The sequence below is a fragment of the Ambystoma mexicanum genome, chromosome 9 (genome assembly GCF_040938575.1).
Source record: "Ambystoma mexicanum isolate Mex_15411 chromosome 9, UKY_AmexF1_1, whole genome shotgun sequence".
NCBI classification, from domain to species: Eukaryota; Metazoa; Chordata; class Amphibia; order Caudata; family Ambystomatidae; genus Ambystoma; species Ambystoma mexicanum.
The window spans coordinates 643192026-643215218 of NC_090931.1; the positions used below are offsets into that span (position 1 = coordinate 643192026).

General features: G+C 44.5%; 1 protein-coding gene across 1 annotated transcript in view; it reads right to left on the reverse strand.

Annotated features, from left to right (window-relative positions):
• The window catches only part of HIC1 (HIC ZBTB transcriptional repressor 1), a 101804-nt gene that overhangs the window by 42808 nt on the left and 35803 nt on the right, over positions 1-23193 (reverse strand). The gene's annotated exons all lie outside the window — the stretch shown is intronic.

Sequence of the window (23193 nt, forward strand, 5' to 3'; positions counted from 1 at the left end):
TGCAGACGGCCATGCCGGTCCCTGCATCACCCTGCACCACCCTGCACTTCACCAACACTGGATTCTTCATCAATGCTGATAGACAGACCTACACCATTCAGTCCATTTGCCAAAAAATAAAAAAAGATTCAAACTATTTTGGAGCAGCATCAGACACTCTGACCACGGCGCACAGTTTTTGTAAAGCAGGCCCGTGGTCAGGGTGTCGAACACTGCTGATAATTCAAGCAGAATGACAAGGTTTGGAGCCCCAACCCGAATGTAAGAGAGCTTTCCCAGCCTGCAGTTCCATAGCCACACCTTTCTCCTGGGTCCTAACCAAAAACAGAATGTTGGCAGTGGGTCCTGGGGCTCTAGTTTAGGTTTAGCACTCTTGGTCCCGGAACTAGTTCAGTTGTTTCAGTTCTCTGATCTGGTTTCAAAGCCCTGGTTCTTGTTTCAGAACTCAGGTCTGGTTTCAGAGCTCAACAGCTGGATTCAAAGTTCTGGGTGTGGTGTGAGTTCTGGATTTGGAGCTCTAATTCATAACTTTGGATTCAGAGCTCCAGGACTGGTTTGAGTTCTGGATTTGGAGCTCTAATTCATAGCTTTATATTCAGGGCGCCGGGACTGGTTTTGCAGCTCCACATCTGGGTTCAGAGCTCTAGTTCTAGTTTAGGAGCCCTGGGCCTGCTCCGGGTCAGGATCCAGAGCTCTACTTATCCTTTCAGGGCTCGCGATGTGGTTTCAGATCGACTTTCACTTTCGGTTAGCATATGTCCCCCCCTGAAGCAAAATGTTCTTCAGCTGGACCCAAATTAGTGTTCACCAAAAATTTGCTTTTTATTACAGTTTAAAAACTGAATCGCAAAAGCCGGGCTTGAGGATTTCCAGAATCGCCCACCATTCTCACTTCTTAAGGGACAAGCCACCACCCAACACATGTACACACAGCTGAGCCTGCAGCAATTTTACTTTAATCGTACTTAAATGCTGAACACGACAGATGTGCGGCTATGTAACTGCTGGGGAATGGACTTACTGTCCCAAGCAGGCTATTGAAATTAACAAAAGCAAACGAGCATCTACAAGATAGCTCAGCAAGATGTGGCACTAGAGCATTCCCAGCAGGGCCCAGGTTCGAATGCCCAGCAGGACGGAAGCAGAAAGCAAACCTGCCCTTCCACTGTCGCCCAGGAATGGTGCTCCGGGTGACAAAAAGTCAGGGAATGATGGCTGACTTTTCCAAAATCTATGGCAATGTTGTACTCTTTCTTTAGTTCCTGACCACTTGAATCTCTGGTTCTTACAATGTCAGCAGAAAGATAAAAGACTCGAAGGAAGAAGGCACAAACGAAAAATAAGAAGAACATCAATCACAGAGAGAAACCAGGAGAAAGTGGAAGATGCCAGCAAGGAGGGAAGGAAGGAAAGAAAGAAGAAAGAAAAAGGAGAAGATGGAACAAGTCAGGACTAAAGAAGTAAATATCGAAACAATGTGGAATGAAAGAGAAACCTAAATAGGGAGAAAAAAGATTGAGAGAAAAAGACAAATGAAAGAAGTCATGGAAAAGAACAATGGCGAGAACGTGAGAAACGCCTTCGATTCAGCAGTGGGAAACCCAGAAACATGATATAGAAAAAAGACTGAGCCGCTAATGGAGCTTGCAGCCCCCACCCTCCCCCGCCTCGGCTTTGCACCCACCAAATCATCAGGGGGCCCCACGATCATACCCAGTGGCAAGCTGACCACTGCCCCCATTGCTACAGAGGCAATGGCACAGGTTGCCTCCCGTTAGTTCAATCCGAACAAGGGAAATACAGTTTCCTTCCTGTCAAGTTTCCGACTTCCATGCGTGACAGACACCTCGTGCCCGTCCTGCTTTTTACTTCCAATTGCATGCTGGAACTTGTAGTTTAGTTCTTCCCACTTAAAGGCTGGGCCTACAAGTCTCATCATGCAGCGCAGAAAAGAAACACAGGACTGGCTCAAAGATTACACACGGAACTGGGAAACTTGTCAGTTACTTATCAGTTGCTGCCATGTGAACATCCTAAATGATCAGATTGGGCATAGCTTAAATAAAAATATGTCTAATCAAAAAAGAAAATATAAAAATGAAATAGTTTGAAAATCAAAAATAAAACGTCATGTAACTGTTTTAAAATATAAAATTCATGACATGTCATATTTGTATACGGAAGTAAGATGACGTCGGGCAACAACACAGGTTCGATCCCGGGTCAGCGCTTAGAAACCTCTGGGTATTAAGCGTGTTGCAAATAACCAATTACAATTAATGATAAAAGGCTGTACATAATGTTCTAGGAACGAGAAAACATCACTGCTGCACTGTAATCAGGTGTTATAGGTCAGTTACAGTGCCTGCTCTTTGAGCAGCAGAGAGCAGAATTCCAGCTGTCAATGCAGCGCTTCATTAACGCTGGGATGCCCTTTTCAAATCAATTTCTCATAAAATAGCTTTTGGTGACACTTTACAGACCATTGCTAAGGACAGGCTTGTGGTGTTACGTTTATTGTGGGCACTGCTGGCGCTTCACATGAGAGCAAGCATCTATCTTCATATTATGACTTCTTTTTAAAGAACATGGTTTAGGTGTATTTTTTTAAACTGCTTAAACTTTTTCTGAGACAAATAGGAAGTTGCATATTAGTATTTTTTTCAATCCAAATAGATTGTGCACTGACTACATGTTTCATCAATGGGAAGACGTGTTATGGCTGCGGGGGCCATGTATTATATAACACACAGTAAATAACCTTTCCCATAGGGAAACAAGGATATTGACAGTCACCTCAAAGTTCTGTGAACTTATAAAGGAACTCTGCCTTCAGCTCGGTTACTGTACTTTGCCAGGGAACTCCTCAGAGACTTGCTCTGTCCTTATAGCTTGTGCTAGGGGGTACTTTATCTCATATATTACAGGTTACTTGTGACGTCCCTCCTCGCCTGTAGAAAGGAAATGACATCACTTGTGGAACTGTAATTAAGTATTAGTTCATTTGCGACACCACAATGCCCGCTGCTTGAGCCAGCCCAGAGCAGAATTCCAGCTGTGACTGCAGCACTTAATTGAAGCCGTCACTAACTTGCCAAATTCCTGTCGCCTAAGCTCTCTTTGTGCAGCACTTTCTAAGCATTCATTGACGAGGAACCATTTATGGGAGTATGTTTATTCGGAGCACTGTTAAGAGTGTCACACTGGGGAGCACGAACATACCTCCATGTCACCTATTTTAAACCACACACTTTTAGATGGAATTTAATAAACTGCTTAAACTATTTTTCTGCAATACATTAGCTGCGCATCAGTGTTTTTTTTAAAGATCAAAACAGACCCTACATTCGTTACATGCATAAACAATTGCAATATTTCTTACACCAAATTAAGAGGCGAGATATTAAATAAAGGGAGTGACAGTGGTTGGTGATGTATCGTATGGAATGAAATCCTCCCCGCCATATCTACAAAGGATGGAATGAAATCCTGCCCGCCATATGTACCAAGGATGGAATGAAATCCTGCCCGCCATATGTACCAAGGATGGAATGAAATCCTGCCCGCCATATGTACCAAGGATGGAATGAAATCCTGCCCGCCATATGTACCAAGGATGGAAGGAAATCCTGCCCGCCATATGTACCAAGGATGGAATGAAATCCTGCCCGCCATATGTACCAAGGATGGAATGAAATCCTGCCCGCCATATGTACCAAGGATGGAAGGAAATCCTGCCCGCCATATGTACCAAGGATGGAAGGAAATCCTCCCCGCCATATGTACCAAGGATGGAAGGAAATCCTGCCCGCCATATGTACCAAGGATGGAATGAAATCCTGCCCGCCATATGTACCAAGGATGGAAGGAAATCCTGCCCGCCATATGTACCAAGGATGGAATGAAATCCTCCCCGCCATATGTACCAAGGATGGAATGAAATCCTGCCCGCCATATGTACCAAGGATGGAAGGAAATCCTCCCCGCCATATGTACCAAGGATGGAATGAAATCCTGCCCGCCATATGTACCAAGGATGGAATGAAATCCTCCCCGCCATATGTACCAAGGATGGAATGAAATCCTCCCCGCCATATGTACCAAGGATGGAATGAAATCCTCCCCGCCATATGTACCAAGGATGGAATGAAATCCTCCCCGACATATGTACCAAGGATGGAATGAAATCCTCCCCGCCATATGTACCAAGGATGGAAGGAAATCCTGCCCCCCATATGTACCAAGGATGGAATGAAATCCTCCCCGCCATATGTACCAAGGATGGAATGAAATCCTGCCCGCCATATGTACCAAGGATGGAATGAAATCCTGCCCGCCATATGTACCAAGGATGGAATGAAATCCTGCCCGCCATATGTACCAAGGATGGAAGGAAATCCTGCCCGCCATATGTACCAAGGATGGAAGGAAATCCTCCCCGCCATATGTACCAAGGATGGAAGGAAATCCTGCCCGCCATATGTACCAAGGATGGAATGAAATCCTGCCCGCCATATGTACCAAGGATGGAAGGAAATCCTGCCCGCCATATGTACCAAGGATGGAATGAAATCCTCCCCGCCATATGTACCAAGGATGGAATGAAATCCTGCCCGCCATATGTACCAAGGATGGAAGGAAATCCTCCCCGCCATATGTACCAAGGATGGAATGAAATCCTCCCCGCCATATGTACCAAGGATGGAATGAAATCCTGCCCGCCATATGTACCAAGGATGGAATGAAATCCTGCCTGCCATATGTACCAAGGATGGAATGAAATCCTCCCCGCCATATGTACCAAGGATGGAATGAAATCCTCCCCGCCATATGTACCAAGGATGGAATGAAATCCTGCCCGCCATATGTACCAAGGATGGAATGAAATCCTCCCCGACATATGTACCAAGGATATGCTACTTTTCCCAAACAAAATGGTTTGCCATACTCCTATGCTGCTTTCATCTACTATTTCGACATCACAACTGTTGAAGTGGGGGTGAAGGTAGGTGGGAGGAAGTGTGTGTGTGTGTGTGTGTGGGGGAGGAGATGCCCTACTGCCCCCCCAGACCCCCCCGCCCCCGCTACTCCTTTCCCAACAGTGCTGCTCCTGCCTGCCCCATCACCCTCCTAGCCCACCTTCAGCCAGCCTGAATGTTTATTACAAAATTCTTCTTTTTTGTTTGCTCTGCATTTTCAAAGTTGAGATATTTTTGTTTCTACATTTTTCATTAAACTTGTGCGCCTTTTCTGTAGTTCGTTCTATATTTGGAGTTAGCATTTCAGGGTGCCCACCCCCTTTCTTTCTTTCTCCAAGGAGTGCTGCTTTGCTAGGAAGTGCTGCTCCCTGCTCAGAAGGTCAGAATGCCACCTAAGATGCAAGGGAAGAGCAGGCAACCAGACCCAGAAAGTGCCTGCCCAATGAAAGCACCTTTTCAGCAAATCACTAACGCCATCCACGCCGGTGGGCGATCGCACTCAGAGGAGACGTAGCCTAGCCTACTGCAGGGTAACCCGTGTCAAATCTTGGCAGCACCGCCTCTGGAATGAACACGGGAAACTGAGTACAGGCTACCTACCCCGTCCCTTCAACGCACAGGTAGTGCTAGAAAACCTGCAGAAGGCTAGAAACTGCCTGGACTAGCCATATGAGAAAGTGAAAGAGTGCTGATAAAACCAGGTTTATTTTAAATTGAAAAACATAGTAAGTCGAAACACACAATGTGTCGACAGTTAATATGTGCTGTTAATGTTACAGTACATACAATAACACTGTCTTTGTTACTATTTATTGAATCTACATGGCTGCATATTGAAAGACAAAGGTGTCCACTTGCCCCTTTGTGATTTTGCTATGTTTTCCAATTTAAAATAAACCTTGTTTTATCTACATTCTTTCACTTTGTGAGTGTGAGCTCATATGGCTGGTCAAGAAGTTTCAAGCCTTCTTCAGATTATCTAGCACTACCTGTCCGTTGAAGGGAGGGGTAGCCTGTAGTTGGTTTCCTTTGTTCATTTCGTACTTTCCCTCTAGAGTCAGGCCCCCGAAAAACAAAAAAAGAGGGTCCCGCCCTACATTTCTAATCAGCATCGCCTCTGGGCCAGCGTTGTGTGATTCTGAGGAAATCGCTGTCATTCACCTGCCTGAGTTCCCTGCTATGGGAAACGCAATGTTAGGGCGCATGCTTGCGCGGCTGAGCACAATGACACACCCCCACACAGTATGGGGTCAGCCCGTAAATTACTTTGCTCGCGCCTTCAGCGCTCCCTTTCCAACTGCTGTCATGTGACTTGACTGCGTTTACAGAGATCCTCAGGGCCTGCCAGTGGCGTTGCTAGTGGGAGTGGGGGGAGGGGGCGGGGGCGTGACACCCCTCTGAATTTCAGGGCCACCCCTTGTCCCCCCTTACCTTGGCTGGGTGCTCTCTGCAATGTCAATGCAACACAGGAGCTGAACAACAGGATAGTGTACCTTTGAGCAGAAATAGATAGTGAATGGAGGCTGTCATAAGTCTTCATAAGCACAACAATCAAAACAGTTGCGTTCCCTCTGCAGCTAAGACCAGCCCCTCCAATCAGAATGTGGCGCACAAAACCCCTAATGATGGGCCATTAATCACTGAATGGTTTCGTGCCTGCATTCTGATGGGAGGGGAGGTAGAGTGGGGTGTGGGTAGTTGGTGTGCACAAAAGCCTTTCTGCAGGAGCGCTTGTGACGTCACACATTCCCTTTCATAGGCCGCCCCCCACTTTTGTCTGTGCCCCCCCTTACTTTTGTCTTTGGCCCCCTCTGTACCCCTGCTAAATTTGATTCCTAGCGACGACACTGCCTCAGGCTACCTGACTGGTTGACCTGAGGAACACTAGAACGTTACACGCAAATGAATTCCTTTTAATTATAAAAACACATTAAAACAGACAAACCCCGTCAGGCAGTCAGCAGCCCATTACAGTATATTATTAACGCAACCCTGCGGCAATGCTCCAAGCAGAGTCTTCCGCTCTACCGGAAGTGACCTCAGCGTAAAGCCTCGGGCCACTTGGTTATCCACGCTGCTTTGCAGACGGTCACTTAAAAGCCACAGCTCCTGCAAGCCGAGCCTGCCCCTGAACACCCGACCCACCGACCAGCGGCGCAAGGAAACTGCATCCTAGCCTTCACTCCACAGACTACTAGAAAGTGTGGCACAAATATCTCACTTCCTGTTTTCAACAGAAACGCTCTAGTTGGAAAAAAAAATATCGTTTTCATTCCACGGGAACGCAACCGTAGGCCTGGAGCTTGAAAATAAATTAAATGCACGTGTCTTGTGAAATCTAACACACTATTGTCAAATGCCGGTGCACACGCAGATCGTTCACACACCGCCTGAAATACAGTGCAAGGGCAGCGCTATTTTATATATAGCGTAATCAAGCCCAGATCGACAGCTCTCAAGGCTGCAGCCAACTGCACCCCAGCGTCGCCCATCTCCGGGATTATTAGTGCAGTATCGTGTGACAGACAGCCTTGTGGGTGGAACATTGGGGCACGGGCAGCAAAGGCAATATTTGGGGAGCTAGAGGCTTGCATTTGGGCTAACGGCAACTAAAACACATATTTCAAAATGTTCACCAAAACCCAGCTACTGATTAATAGTTTCACTTTTTTTGTTATTTTTTTTTAACTCGGCCTACTATTACGTTATTCTACTGGCTGTCTTTCGTGAACATGTTCCTGTTTGAAAGACACATATCTGTGCCCTGTCATGCTAAAGAAGGCGCAGACATGTCCTATATATAACGCGCGCATGCTGCGCACTTGAATTGTTTGCGGTTACGCTGGGTATGGCGTCGCCTCCCCGCCCCGTACTTCACCCTTGAGCGTGGATCTCACTCGTGTAATGTGAATTCCCTTTAAACGCGCGTTTGCTTCGGTTCGTGGCTTCCTTTTCCTGTCAGCAGAAACGAGTGAACCAGTGTCAGGTGGAGGTCACCTACAGGCTGCAGCCAGAGCAATGGCGTGACACAAGCGACGCCCCAACAGTGTAGGCGCGCGTGCTGCCTGAACAAACTGAAAGGACACGTGACTGCAATATTTCATAATGTGTACAATTTAGCAAAACATGTATGTCTGTTCCCCGAAAAGTGGGGAAGTATATTCCACCGAGTGCAAGTTTGCCAGAAACCTGAAAAGAGCAAACAAACAATACAGTTACAAAAAAGAAAATGTCACCGTACATGAAGGCGTGTGTATGTACTGACAACTGATCTATACTTAAAGGCAACCAAAACATGTAACTCCTCTTGTACACCTTTCATTGTTTTATATATTGAACACATCATGAAAGAATAGTGCAGGTAAGTGTGTATGTATATATTTCAAATACTGAACACATATGGTAGGCAAGTCCTGCGCAGGTATGTCCCACTGACTAGCCAACACGGTCTTGAAACCCCAATGCTGTCTGTGTACGTCGATACTCGAGGCTTGAGAGAGAGGTCAGCGGCTCTTGAGTGTGCACCAATAAAATCGAGTTGACTTCTCCTGGTGAAGTCAGGGGTCTTCAACAATTGTCAAAAATGTACACATCTATTTTTAGCATAAATGCACGTGGAGTAAGATATTGGTGTGGGGTGAAGAGTGATGTGGGAGATTTTGAGACGTGCACCCAGAACGTGTCTTGTGAGCTTTTGTAACATCGGTTTTTAGTGGAACCTGCGTTTTGTAGTCCTATAAACTGCCCACGAGCTGAAAGCATTCATAATGAAGCTGAATCGCCAGTAAAAGCAAACGCAAAAGGCTGTTTAAAAGGGACCTGTTTTTACGTACGAAACTGTGAATCGACGTTCAAAAAAATGCACTTGTTCAAGCAGATGTGAATAAAACTTGTGGTGCACTTTCTTCCACATTTTCAGAGGTTAAAAGAAAATGGATTTACATTTTCCAATGTAGAGTACACATTAACTATATAGCACGTAATAAATTCAGGCATTTCCTTCCATGTCTCCTTGCTGGCTGCTGTAACTCACTCAAGAAGGAAACCTGTGTCATTTTCAAACAGGGTCAGAATCCCAGCTGGGGCGATCATGCACCATTTAAATCAAACATAATCCTATCTCTTTTCATGCTTGTAGAATCCCTGACATAAATGTTTTATTTGCTAAGTAAAAGCAATGGAGCCGCTGTCCGGTTCAAAAGTAATATATGCACCACAATGTTCATTTCCATGGCCCAGTTCCTATAGCCAATACATATTTTTGTGCACATATAGGGGCCGATTCATGGAAACGTGCGCAGAAATCTCGCAAGGGCCGCGCGCCGAGAAGGACGCTTTGCGAGACTTCGCACAGAATAAAAAAATGCGCGTTCGCGTATTCATGGAATTCACTGCACAAGTAACGTATTGGCAAATCGCGCCCTCAACCTCCCTGACACGCCAACACGCAAAGCATAAACAGCCAGAATAGCTACCTTTGCAAGCTACAACGTTTGCGAAAATACACACCCTTCAAACAGTGCATGGGGTCCCCAACAGCAGGCCTGCATCCCGGGGACCCTGCGGCATCCTGACAACATGCGTATCAAAAATCATAACTCGGAAAATCTGCGTGCCTACCCCCGTAAACCGTTCCTGCACCCTGTCACATTGGGTACGCGCGGCCCTAAGTTAGATTGTAACCCCGGTTGCGTACACGCACCTCTAAATCCGACATGCAAACCCACCTTTGCGTTGCGAATCCTATGCGCAAGTGTACTTACGCCTGCCTTCGGTTGGCATAGTGATTGATGGATTTGCATGGCCATTCCTATGCTGAGAGTCTGCCTGGGTGTTTACATGAATATGCATTGTTTGGTGCAAATGTGGGCGTGCGAGGGACTGCCTACGGGCCCTCACTCGTAACGCCCACTTTATTGCATCTTCTTCCCCATTTTCTGAGTTCAGCCTCTTCCCAGCCCTCTGCGCAAGCCACGCCCACGCTCTGCGTGGTGTCTCGCGCAAGGCGCTCAACGGCTCGCTCACACAGACGTTCCGGGCCTGCACGAACTACATGCAAATCCCAAGAAAGTCCTGCACAGTTAGTTCCATGAATCAAAGAACACGCAATGCGTGCGCAGTTTGGCGCGCAAGTCCTCTATTTCCCACGCAAAAAAGAATTCTATGAATCGGACCCTTAATTTCCCTTCCACAAAAAATGAATTCTGTTTACATTTATCTCCTGGGCTAAATGGACATAAAATGCTTCAGAAAAAAAACCACCCTCGGATTTGTTTTTCCGGGTTTATCTTCCACATTGGGTGTGGCTATAAGGCGTTAAACACACAGTGGCTCAACATTGCGCAGAACTCTGAAAGAAGTCTGGTGGCTTGAGATAGATCGGGTGTGCTCCTATCCCCAACTTGCCATTATTGTATTCTATTAATCTATTGCCTTGTAAAATCCTCTGTTGCGTCACCACTAGATTTACACCACATAAAATTCAGCGCATAAAAATGCACAACCGCATTTTTACTAGGCAGTCATGTCATCTCGTTCCGTCTTCAAAGATCTCTGCTTCATACAAAAGTCTGCACACAAACCAAACCGCATCAAATTATTCCCTCAGGCTCGGACGATCTCCTGTGCTTGGAAGCATTCTCTATTGACGGGAGGCACATATTGATTTTTAACATTTATAATAGACTTGGGGGACGGGGGGGGGGCCGCACCGTTGGAAAATTTGAACGCGATAAACCTCATTATCAAGGACTATGAAATTGTCAATAACATTACTTCCCTAATTACACAAAGAGCATACCTGACACCAGAAGCGATAGCCAAATTCAAAGGAGCAGGTAGACAGATATGTCCAAAATGTAGAAGGGAACATGAAGGAATGACACACATGTTCTGGGAATGCGACATCATACAGGAATTCTTGAGGCAAATTGCAAACAAGGTGGTCCTGTGAGGCATGAACTTAGATATTCAATCTCCGGAGGCATGCATATTGGGACTCTTCCCGAGAGGCACTAAAGAAGAATATATGGGTTGGCAAAACCTACTACTGGGTCACCCTTTCGCCTGGCATACCTGACCTCAGAGAGGTCCTTAGAAAGGGGTACGACATCTAGCACGTTCCACGGGAGCATGACACTCAGCACTCTCCTGTACTGAGAGAGCCCTGACTCTTCCAGAAGCTCTGATTGCTTATTTTGTATTTAATGTATGTTACACAATCATGACACCTGAATATGTGAAATTGATACATGTACAGTCATTTGACATTGACAGTCTTTGTTGAACACAATTATCATTGCACTGTCTGTCCTTTTTGATAATTGTTGTAATATGACTAATGAATCAAAAAAGTCAGAAAAAAACAATTTCAACAGCAAAATAATAAAATACTGTAAGAACGCAATCCGGATTGAGTGTTCTTCTATTTAACACCAAGGTGACAATAGTTACAGAGATATCTCTGTCAAGTGATACAAGCCAAAAGTAAATATGTTTGCATACACGATGTGTAAACATCCAAATGGGGATGGTAGGACGCCCTCCTTTCGTTTCAATCCTATTTAGCCCATAGTCCTGCCATCATCAGGGCTGTCCCTCCTGTTACTAAAAGGCTAAACGCAGCATAGCTAAGAACTGGAAACAGGACAGAGCGTGAAAAAATGGCGGGAAGACTTGCGGAAATGGTCAACAGCAGAAAAGGGAGTGTGGCAAAAGGCGAAGGGGAGAATAAGCAAGACCCAGGAGCAGACAAACTGAAAGTGGACGGCCCTCACAATAACACTATTCAGCCAAGGCAGGAGAGAAAGCGAGAACTAGAAGGCATTGGGAAGAGGCTGCTGCGCGATGTGAGAAGGACTAGCATGGACGACAAAAGAGACCATACCTAGGCTAATCAAAGAGGAGAGGACGAGGGAATGTTGGGTTAACAATAGGAACAAATTATGAGAATGTATGATTTTGCATGTATATATTGCTTTAAACTGTATAACGTTCTAAAAGGTAATAAGGAAATTAAAAAAACATTACTCCCCTAATTTTAGCAATGGGTGACATTGACGTTCAGTTTGAACACATTGATGTGTTAAGTGCTCCGTGGGACGATCAGGGCGAGGCATATGGGATCCCCCCCTGGAGTCAGTCAAACCTGTTATGATTCAACCATGCGCTATTGAGGTTGCTAGGTTGACGTATGAAGCAGGCCTTCGAACTTGTAATGGGAGAGTCTCCCTTTGACAAGCCTGCTGGAGTTACCCATGATGGCCACCAGGATAGCTCAAGGATAGACTACGTCATGATTAGCTTGGCAGAGTGGGACATGGTGGTCAGCCTGGAGGTCCTTAAGCGCGGTGGCAGTGATCATTACCCACTCAGCTGCGACTGTAGGGGGGCCACGGACCTTAAAAAATGGGGGATGCGAGCTAGATCTCCATTTCGGGACACTCAAGACGGGCTGTTAAGTGGTCCTTCCTAGATCTGTCGGTGTTCAAGCCCAATATTTATACAAGCATTGACGCGCATATTTTGGGCATCTGTATTTCTGACGGTCCAGTTCCCAGTATTGGGGATATAAATAATGACACAGTGAACGTTCTGCATCCCTATTTTACCAAATCAATGAGGAGAATTAGAAAGATCACCTTAGGGAACAGGGGTTGGTTCGACGAGGATTGACAAATGGCAAAACAAGAACTGCTGACCCATCGTAAAAACACAGTTCTGATTGAAATCTGAGGGCCAACTATAAGGCAGTGCTTGCAGAAAGGAGGCAGAACATGCAAAGAATAAATGGGATTAACTGTTGTCATGCTGTGCTAGGCTTGACCAGTCTAGTTTTTGTAAACCTGTGGGAGAAAGAGACTCGCATTCTGCGGAGCCTGTCACTTGCCATTTACCCCCGAATGTATGGTTTCAACACTTCAGTAATCTATATAAAAATGGGCAAGGTGAGATCCAGCAAATATCTCAGAGTGCCAGTATCGTACATCTAGGTCAGGATTACCCGCCAAATTCAATTACAGAGGTGGAGGAGGCCATATCGGGAGTGGGAAGGCGCCAGGCCCCGACTGAGTCCCCATTGATTCGCTCAAGGATGAGCTTAGTGTCTGGGCACCATTGTTGTCCCGAGTGTTTGATTTTTTCATCAGATCTGGGAGTGTTCCACAATCCTGGCATGAGGCAAACCTTCTGCATATTTTTAAGAAGGGTGACAATTATAGGCCCATTTCTCTCTTGGATGCTGTAGGTAAGGTTTATGCCAAAGTTCTGTTGACCCGTCTTCAACATTGGGCATCTGAGGGTGGGGGCCAAATAAATCCCCTCCAAGCTGAGTAGCACTGTGGATCAGTGCTTTAGGTTAAGCGCAATTCTGGCCAAGTATGTATCGGTACAGCACTCTAAATTCTACACAATATTTGAAGAACTGCGTACAGCGTTTGACTGCATTTCCCGTAGTAAGTTGTGGTCCATCCTGAAGAATAAGGGTGTCCCAGGGTATTTCCCGGTTAATATCCAGTCTCTATATACTGAGAACAGAGCATTAATGAGCTGGGGACTGGGAGTGTTGACAACAGAACTCTTTGAAGTTGAGAGGGGGGTTCGCCAGGGGTGTGTGCTGGCCACCCTCCTATTCTGTCTATACATCAATGTTATCATTGAGGATCTTTTAATCTGTAGCCTTGACCCTCCAAAATTGGTGAAAGTTAGCTTCCCTGCGTTATTCTACGCCGATGACAGTATCGACTACCTCTATGGGACTGAGACACAATCTGCAATCCTTTGTTGGGAAATGTAAGGAACGTTCCATATCGAGAACATTAAAGTGATAGTATTTGGCCAGTAATCCAGTAAGAAAATCAAATTGAAGATCTCAGTTGAAGGGTGTGCCTTGGAGCAGGTGAGCTCATATAACTATCTGGGGGCTATGTTTTCAGAAGATCTTACTTGGTCGGCCGAACATACAAAAGCTGTGGCGACCTTGGAAAAATATAGCGGCAGAGTCCGTCGTTTCTACTTTAGCCATGGCAGAGGAGCATGTTCTCCAGCCCTCCATCTGTATAAATGGTCAAGGTCGGGTGGCGGCTACTATGGATGGGGCTGAATTGTGGGGACACTGTAATTCCTCCATTGAATGTAGTTGATAACTTTTTAAGAGCTCTGCTTATGCAACCAAAAGATGCACCAATGGCCAGTCTTCAATGGGATTTCAAAGCCAATTTCTGAGGTACTGGTGACCAAACCATTGCTGTACTGGGTTAGAATTTGGAGTGCAACTGAATTGGGTAACTACAGAGAAGCGCTTAATAGTCTGCTGAAAACACCTGGATCTGGTTCTCTGCCCTTGCCACGGTTCATTCGTAAGGGCCTAGCAGGTTTCTACCTGGGTATTTTCTGATCCCGAGCCGCTGGTTTGTCTTCTGGTTCGAAGGTGCTGGTGAAAAAAGGGTGCCATAAGGCAACCATTAATAGCATGAAACCGGCCTCTCACGATCTGAGCACTGGTTCCTTGTATCTAGAACTGAAACAGACACAGGATTTTTCCATCCTTAAACTGTGTTGGCCCTGGTTATGCTCGGGCATTATACGTCCAGTGCGTAACACGCTGAAGATGGCCACATTCATAGCTAAGTGGACTCGTTCTAACGATAGTCAGTGTAAGGTCTGTGGAGTCCCTCGCGAGGAACCGATAACACACGTTTTATTGCTCTGTCCAGGGTACAAGGATTTGAGGGATGGTTATTTGTCACCTCTCTTTAGGTTGAGGGGGTGTTAGACTGACTGTTGCATCTGTGAATTTTTGCAAAGACACTTTCTGATTTGAATGCAGTGTATTTTATTGCAAAATATGTTTATAGGGCATGGCTAAGAAGGCCGCATATTCTTGGATTGCTGTGATACATTTTATATTTTTTTCTGAATATTGTAGTGTGCACCTTCGCTGGGACTTGCTTTTAATGTATTTTGTCTGGATGAATTTTTTTTTTTTTTATTGTTTATTATGATCTGTGTGATTTGATGATGCTTTTATGTTTTTTTTTTTTTTTTTACAGCTGAAGAAATTATTTTTGAACATAACGTTAAATGTAAACTTTTATTTTCTCAATGCAAAATCCAGGTTGGATCTTATGTTTCCTTTGTTTCTAGATCAGCTCTGTTGCACATTGTGTACGGGAGCGAGATTTAGAGGTATGCTAATTGCGATCAACTGTTGTTGGCTCCGAATAAACTGTTGAAAAAATTAACAGGCCTCCCACAGGGCGCGCAGAGCAGTGCAATCAGGTTGGAATTGGGGGTGCCAAATATAGTTACCATGGCGAACTTGAGGTTGGGCACATTCTTTTTGAAGGTATGCAGTGATTCTATCAAATAGAAAATAACAAATGAAATTACAACAAAGACAAAAACAACGAAAACAAAAATAACGAATTTGGGAAAAAACTAAAAATGGGGTTGGGAATAGTGGTTTTGGGGTGGGGGAAAAGTATCAGTAAAACAAAAAGAGGGCTCTAGGGGAGGAATCCCCCCCCCCCTAAAACAATGAAAAAGAAAGGTGTTATTGCGGTATTAGTTGTTTTGTATTCATTGAAATTTCATTGCTTGTTTTTGGATTTGATGAAATCACATGTAACCTTTTTGAAGACTCATGCTTAAGGTCCAACGGATCCAAATATACAAAACGCTGTGGCAGAGATAGCAAGCTGCAAATGAAAAAAGGAAATGCACTTGTTCTAACGAGGGTTGCATTCTTTTATATAGGTGCAGTTATCAAGAAGTGAAGGCACTAGCATCACGAACGATTACAGAAATTAGAAAGGACCGGTCTTGGAAAGCCGTCTGATATGATAGAGTACTGGATAGGCCACTGGGTTGTCCAACTCCAGGTCTCGAGGGCCGGATCTATGCTGGGTTTTCAGAATACCCCCTCATTAATATTCATGAAATAGATTTGCATACAGTGATTCTAAGTGTATGCACAATTTTCCTCATGAATATGAATGAGGGATATCTTGAAAACCTATCAGAATTCCGGCCCGCGAGGCCTGCAGTTGTACAACCCTGGAGGATAAAGGTTGGGTACCCTATCATCACTCAAGTTGTACAAAGACACTCGGTTGCCTCTTCATGCCGGGGGAGACATTGATAAGATCAAAAAACATGACTACAGGAAACGCATATTGATGCTTGGACTCAACGTGCTACCACTAACTGCCCTTGGTAATTGGAAAGGGGGTGCTGTATCCCCAAAATGTAATTGTGGAATTGGAGCCGATGAAGACCTGGGGCATTTCCTGTTAATTTGTAAGAATTGTAGTGACCAATGGGAAAAGTGGATAAAACCTCATTTTATGATGGCAACATTATAACCTACCAAGAAGCATTACCTTTTACATGAACTATAGTGTTGAGGGCTTTTTTTTTTAAAAAAAAGATATATATTTGAGTATGTAAGGGAAGCACTCCTCTATCGGATCATTTTAGCTCAAAACTGGACTTTGTAATTGTAACTGTTTGACACCACCATTTTATTAATTGTATGCACATTTTAATTTTATGGGGTAATTGTTTGCTGCCCTTTACTATGTACAAATATTGATGGTTTTGTATGTCGTATTGATTTTATTGGTATATTGTATAAACATTTTTTTAATGGAGAAATCCGAATTAAGAAAGATAATGACATTTTTATAGTGCATCCTGCACTCCCCGGGACTTGGAGGTGGTCAAGCGTGGAGCTAGGCTGCCAATACTATTGGTGACCCAAGAGATTGCCATTTACATGTGTTTGCCAACCCCACCCCTTGATGTGAATGCTGCGGAAACTCTGCTAAAGCACGTGAGGCCTCTAGCTAGCGTGCTACTTTTCCACCCCATGCCTGGCCACACAGTACCCCCACCTCCACTTTTCCCGAGCCAATGTGTGCAAGCCTCTATCATTCTTTCTTGTTTCCCCTTTGGTAGCAGGATTGAACATCGAGGCTGATGCATCCCAAGTGGTGGCGGCCTAAGAAGCAGACACACTTTATAGACCCCAATGCGAATGAAGACAAAAGATCGACATAGGTGTAAACAGAAAACATGTGGAACAATGAAAAGGGTTAAAAAGAAATGTAAAAAATGGCAAGATCTCACACGTGAAAAGATAATGGCCCAAAACAACCGTAACCCCTGAAGAGATTTAACTATACTTCATGATAGAGTAGAGCCTTGCCATAGTCAAGGTTCCAAGGTATACCGGTTTTATCAGGGTAATTTACAACCACGAAGCTGCGCTACGAGCACATTATAAAACCCTTCTGTGAATCAGGCCCATAGTGTCTGCTGCTTAAAAGAGGAGCGGGACGGGTATCTGGGCAGCTAAGGAGACGATCCAGGTCCTGGAGGGTGCGGACAGAGGCCCTGCATTTAAGAGGTGTCAAAGAAACAGGCTTCATGTTTTGGTTTGCCATGCTGCCGTGGCTGTAGAGGGGCGTAACATGTCAGTGGTGGATGTCACATTTGCACCACTCTATGTGGAGGTGGGACAGAGATGTTCTAGTCTCCTGGTGGGATTTGGACCCTGCCGGCTCTACTGCAAAACAGAGAAGTTGTGCTACCAGAGTTTGAATAGCCCGGGAGCTACAAAGTCATCTCTGGTGATCATGGCAGTGGTCAAAGGTTTAGCTTGGGGGCGGGGGGAGAGTGCAGGGAGCACTGTTTACCTAGCAAATGACATGTTAAGGACAGCAGCTCTCGAGGGTGCATGTAAGAAGTCCCTGACCCACGGACGGAGGGCAAATCCATTCTTTTTGGGCAACATGGGGTGTCCACAGAGAAATGTAAAGACCCCAGAGATATTCACTGGTAGGGCAAGAGTTCTCCTAGTGTCGCGTAAAGGGGAGTGGGTGTGAGTGGTGGTGGTTGTTGGCCACCTGTCTGGCACGGGGATGGGAAATGACATTAATCCCACCAGGGCAGGCACAGACACTATGGTGCACATGAACCGTCAGCAGGTCATGGGCGCTGTTCTGAAATGTTTCTAGCCCCTAACTCGCACAGAAAAGGAACAGTGGGGAGTTTTCTGATCGTTTGGACTGAATGGTATCCATAGAGGCTTTGTACAGAAGCCGCAGAGCAGTGCTCTCAGTCCCATTGCAGAAGTATGCTCCAGGGCTATCTTAATTTGTGTGGCATCTGGGAACAGACATATTTGGGGATCCCTGCACAGGACAGGTAGTTTCTAGGTAGTTGAGATTTCACATCTCCAAGGACAATTTCATAAGTGGGTTCTGAGTAAGAGTGGCGGTCTTACCAATAAAAACTTTTCAAATAATCATGTGTTTTCAACTGAAATATCAGGCAGTACATATGTTGCCAAAAACAAGCACATCGGCAGATATAACGGCTAAAATGCCTTTTACAACTGTAGCTGTGTAGCCATGGCTTCAAATTCTTCTCAACATTTGTGGCTACTTGGTATGAACACCAATGTCCCCAAAATAATTCCACAGGTACTTCATTATGTCCCAATATAATTTCCCTTTGCAACAACACACCAGTTTTGCCCATTGCCAGCTGTAGCTACGTGTACCAGACTAACAAATGGAACTTGGATTCCATTCACGCGAGTATTCAAACGATCCATTTGGAAGTTGCACTCTCCAACCATTACAACCTTAAAAAAATGTATTACAGGTACGTAGCAAATTTTACCTAACTTGCATCCAATTGGGCCCCCCTAATTCTTAGACTCGATTAAAGTCCTTTTTGACTGACGACAAAATTATGTCATTACAAAGAGGTTTCCACGAGGACCCTGTGAAGCTGGAATGTTAAATGTGCAACCCAGATTCCATCTATGAGAGTATCTGAACAATCCATCAGGAGGTTACACTCTTCAACCATTAGAACCTGAAAATACTGTATTACAGAAAGATTTTTCCTCACAGCATCATCAACCATAAGTGAAAAGAAGGTGCTGCCCCTTCTATCCATCACGTCCTGAGGAAGGTTGGGCTGTTTCTCTAGACTGAAACCCTTCAAGCTGAAACTCAAGCAGCTCAGGGCGACGTTCCTTTTTCGAATGTAAATTGTACATCCATTTATTGGTTCTTCAAACCATTGTCTCTTCATTGTTGACCACTTTATCTAAACCACACTTTAGTAGAAGTGTGTGTTAAAGATACTAAGCCATACATGTTTTGAAATACTCTGACACTGCCTTACATTACGCAACTAAATGAAAAGCACTAGCCACTTCAAAGTATGTCGCCATGTTTGACAAACATAATTGAACAATAATTGTTTGTTATTGGAAGCATCTGGATGTTCAAAAATCTCTGGTGTTTTCTACTCATCTAACATGTCTACTGTGACTTGTATATCTGTCCTCGTGTACTTAAGTTGACCTCTTTGTTTTAAATCAATCTTTGAAATCATACATATCCTTTTCTTCTACCTGATCATTTTTACTGTTGCAGACATAGAGATTTTTCAAACAAGCTTTACAGCATTCCTGCTGTAACTACTTGTACAAGCTTTACACCATGTCCGCTGTAACTATTTGTACAAGCTTTACACCATGTCCGCTGTAACTATTTGTACAAGCTTTACACCATGTCCGCTGTAACTATTTGTACAAGCTTTACACCATGTCAGCTGTAACTACTTGTACAAGCTTTACACCATGTCCGCTGTAACTATTTGTACAAGCTTTACACCATGTCAGCTGTAACTACTTGTACACGCTTTACACCATGCCAGCTGTAACTACTTGCGCAAGCTTTACACCATGTCAGCTGTAACTAATTGTACAAGCTTTATACCATGCCAGCTGTAACTACTTGTACACGCTTTACACCATGTCGCTGTAACTATTTGTACAAGCTTTACACCATGTGCGCTGTAACTATTTGTACAAGCTTTACACCATGTGCGCTGTAACTATTTGTACAAGCTTTACACCAGGTCAGCTGTAACTACTTGTACACGCTTTACACCATGCCAGCAGTAACTACTTGCGCAAGCTTTACACCATGTCAGCTGTAACTACTGACAAGCTTTACACCATGCCAGCTGTAACTAATTGTACAAGCTTTATACCATGCCAGCTGTAACTACTTACAAGCTTTACACCATGCCAGCTTTAACTACTTACAAGCTTTACACCATGCCAGCTGTAACTAATTGTACAAGCTTTATACCATGCCAGCTGTAACTACTTACAAGCTTTACACCATGCCAGCTTTAACTACTTGTACAAGCTTTATACCATGCCAGCTGTAGCTAAATGTAGGTGATTTACACTGTGTCAACTGTAACATGCGCAACAATGCAAACTATTGCTACATGTACCAGATTTATACCATACCAGCAGCAACTAAATGTGACAGTTTTACAACTTGCCAGCCAGCTGTAGCAACAGCGCTAAATTTTACCTGCTGTAGCTACATGTACCAGGTTTACTCCATGCCAGGTTATTGCTACACATACCAGCCATAAACCATGTAAGCCACAGCTTTACACCATGAAAGTGGAAAGTGTCAACCTGCCCCTATGTGCACACGGAGGGGTTAGGGGGCTGGGCCGTCCAGCGTTTACAAATGCTGGAGGCATGTCTTCTGCTTTACCTCAAACTTGTGATGGCAGTGAGATGAAAGTAGCTGTAATTCCACTACTGCCACTTTTTTCCCTTTTTTTTACTGCACTTTACTTTTTTGACCAAACTTGCACTTCTCTTGCACGCCATAACATGCATTCAGACTTAATGTAAAATATAGAAAAGAAAATGTCCAACTTTTCTTGTTCACTTTACTCTTGTTTGCCTTCATAATACACTTTCCAAGAAATAAAAATGATGATTCAGTTGTACTATCACCGGCCAAGCAAGAGACCTATGTGGTCCTGAAAGCTGGCAGACAAAAATGAGTTATCCTAATAAACATATCATCTTTGCAAGTGTGCATTTTCTAAATTAAATAAAGTGGTACTTTTGTGCACTTTGGAAATTAGTCGAGATTGCAGGGCGGGACTGCTTTTAGTCGTTATATGTTGTGTCTTTCATTGTCTTAGTTTAATGAGGGAACCCCCATTTCATTGATCAGATCCAGGGGTGGACTGGGAACCCAAAGAGGCCCTAGAAATAATTTTCAAAGTGGCCCCATATTACACAGTTCCAGCAAGCCCAAACATTTTCTTAGGAGAAAATGTGGAAATAAAATAGGTTATCACACAAGAGGCCCCGGGTGCAGAGGCCTACACGGAAATCTCCAGAGTTCCCGATAGGCCAGTTCACCCCTGATGAGATCCCCAATGTTATTCAGGAGGAGCCATTCCTAGGAAGCAATTGGCCTCTGTGAAGCCAACTCCCGTCTCTTCCCCTGGTCAGTAATAATCCAGGACTGCCACCCTGAATAATATTGCAACGTTGAATATGATCCTTCAAATTTAAGTTCGAATTACAAATGCCCTTGAAAAAAGTGGTCTATTTGGTTTGTCTCCTGGGGAGGGTTGCATGCTAGAAAGCCTCGCTATTATTTGAGGCTAGAGAGAGAGCGAAGTTCGAACCTTTCACATGTTTTACTCACGAGCTTGTTGAAGTCTAACCCACCAGAAATGAAGTGGTGTACCCTTTCACTTTTTTGTCATGGCTCCAAAAGAGGGTAACAAGTTGTTGCACTGTCCGGACATGTTGTACTTGATCTATTGCCTGCCATCATGACAGTGAAATCTTTCTGCTCGAGATGTGATTTTATTTTTCCTTCCTCAAATATCTTTCCTTTAGTTCTTTTATTTATTTATTTATTTTTTGGGCACCCCTCATCTTTCCTTTAGTTCTGTGATATTTGTGCGACGATTAAGGATTCTGTCAGATTCTCTATGAATCTCCCTGGCAGTTATTGGCCAGCTGTCAGCCAATCATCTTTCTGCTCCAATTGGACATTCCGAGGTCTAAAGCAGGATCCTCTTGGGATCAAGAGCTTTTGTAGCTGAGCTTAGTTGGGAGTTAGGGACGGAACGCGATCTTCAGTGGTGATCCATAGCTACAGAGCCAATGCATCCTTGCCCGTACCCAAGTCAGTAGGCGCAGTGTAAAGGACTTGTGCTTTGATAAGCTTCCTTTTAGGAGAGAAGTCGGCAGCCAGTTGGTCGCATAATTATTGAGTCGATTTGCTTTTGTTTCATGCCAGAGTATTTCACTATTTAAAAAGACAGTCACTTCTCCCACAGTAAGCCACTCTTCTTACGGTCAGCTGCTATAGCTGCAGCCTGTCACAATTCAACAGCAAGTGCAGTGACTATTGTTGTACACTTTTTTCCTGCTGTCGCGGACTATTCACACAATCAGTTGCCACTGTTCCTACATTTGTTCACTAGTCCCACTAGCTGCAAAGACAATTTCTATGCCCACATTAGATCACTGTTCCCACAGTGAGTTTTTATTCCAATAGACCGTTGCCATTGTTAGTCAAGAAAAAACAACCAAACAGATCGAAAAAAATAGTTATATGGACCATTTGGCTGAATTCGGCCAGTGCTAAAAAAAATGGATGCCCAGAATACCGAACATGAGGAGCGGGGGCTGTGGGTGTCCCCCCCCTCCCGCACCCCATGTTTAGTATTATGGGTTTTGGGGGCTGCAAGGGTGTCCCCTGCTTCCTTGACATTGGAAGTGGGGGACCCAGAAAAAAGAAACAATCAAAAAAGCGATAGGCACCCTGCAGCATCAGATCCGACCCCGATTAGGAGGGACGTAATGGACGCTGCAAGGGTACAAGAGAAGCGGTGGCAGCCGAAAAAAGGTAAGTAGGCGGGGAGGGTTTGGTCTACGCCAAATTTGGGTTGTTTTGCTGAAGTAAAAACTGATTTGCTGCGAAATCGACTTTGGCCAATTCCGCGATTGTTTCTATTTCGGTAGAACAACCCAAATCCGTTAGTCAATATATTTTCCCAAGGTCAGTGGCTAATTCTACATTTTATGACTGGTCCCACTGGCATGCTCTAGTGCCACAGACAGTAACTATTTCTTCAGTTAGTCCATCGCTATTCTATGAGCCAGTCACTAGACCCATGACTGATCACTGATTGCAATATTTACAGAATAAGTCCTGCATAGTCCTCCTTTACCTGACGTTCTTAATGTTTTTCTCAAATAAGGCTTTAATTCCCATCTGTCTTTGAAGTCTGCTGCCCTGGTTATCTGTATCTCTCCGTTACTGCCAACTTCCGGCTGACTTCC